Below are 1,571 nucleotides of genomic sequence, written 5' to 3' on the forward strand. Positions count from 1 at the left end.
CTTTGCAAGCTTCCAGGCACAAACACCTTTCTTTAGGCATGAATAGAGGGGAAGAATCAGTTCCCCTGAGCTGCTGGCAACACTCCTGCTAATGCAGGCCGGTATGCCGTTAGCCTTTTTCACAAGGGCACACTGCTCATTTACTGCAGGATTCACTGGTTGTGTGTGTGTGTTTTTTGGGGGGGAAATTCAATTTATTGTGCAATTCACCAGTTAATTGAATGGTAATTATTTCCTACCTATGGCCTTCTTACTTGGTATGTATGGCTGGTCTACATTTATTGCAGGATTTAGTTAATTGTGTGGTAACCAGTTAACAGTAACCAGCAGTGTGTGGGGTAATTCTTTTGCATATGTGGCAAGTTTAAATTTATTGCAGGATTCACCAGTTAATTGTTTGCAATTGTTGTAATTAGTTTGCAGTTGTGGCCCCTCCTTGCTTTGCCATATGTGCCAGTCAACATTTCTTGTGGGACCTGCTGGTTAGCTGAACAGTAATTACTTTACTAGTACAATTGGTCTACATTTATTGCACAATTCACAAGTTGTGTGGCAGTGCCTTTGCAGTTGTGGCTCACTTGCTTTGTAGGTGTGGCTGGACTACATTTATTGGGCAATTCATTAAGTTGCTGGTAACCAGTTACCAGTTAATGGTGTGGGAATTGCTTTGCATGTGTGGGCATTCTACACTGATTGTGTGATTCCCGAGTTAACTATGTGGCAATTACTTTGCATGTGTGGCTAGCCTATATTTATTGTGATTCAGTGCATTGGTGATATGTAGGGGGTGCACATGGGTGCATGTGCACCCCCTGAGATTGACAGTGCCCCCCCTGCGCGGGCATGCATTGTTCATGATTCAGTGTGTTAGTGGTAACCAGTGAACTGGTTCACTCCATCATGCAATAAACAGACCAGCCACCCTTGCAAAGTAATTCCCACATAGTTAACTAGTGAATCTTGCAATAAATGGTGTGGTCATTACTTTGCATGTGTGGGCACTCTACATGGATTAACCAGTGAATCTTGCAACTGTGGAAATTGCTTTGCATGGGTGGCTAGTCTATATTTATTATGTGATTCAGTGTATTACTAGTTACCCGTGTATTGCTGGCTACCAGTAACCAGTTAATGGTGTGGTCATTACTTTGCATGTGGGCACTCTACATTAATTGGTTATATACTGAATCGCACAATCAATATGGACTAGCCACCCGTGCAAAGCAATTTCCACGTAGCTAACCAGTGAATCTCGCAAGAAACGCAGACTGCCCACCCATGCAAAGTAATTCCCATACCATTAACTGGTAACCAGTAATACACTGAATCGCGCACTCAGTACGGACTGGCCACCCACGCAAAGCGATTCTCGCACAGTTCACCAACGCCTCTCGCAAGACGTATGCAGACCCGCTGCATTTATGGGGCGATCCCCGCGCAACATCAGTAACGTGTGTCCGCCCGGGGCACAGTCCCGCGGCTGGGAGCAGCCTCCGCCCCCGGCCCGGCCCCGCCCCGCCCCAGGCAGGGAGGCTCCCTCGCGGCTTTCCTCGGCGGCGGTGGTGGCGGGA

This window comes from Gavialis gangeticus, unplaced genomic scaffold, assembly GCF_001723915.1.
Source record: "Gavialis gangeticus isolate Ggan-Ray unplaced genomic scaffold, GavGan_comp1, whole genome shotgun sequence".
NCBI classification, from domain to species: domain Eukaryota; kingdom Metazoa; phylum Chordata; order Crocodylia; family Gavialidae; genus Gavialis; species Gavialis gangeticus.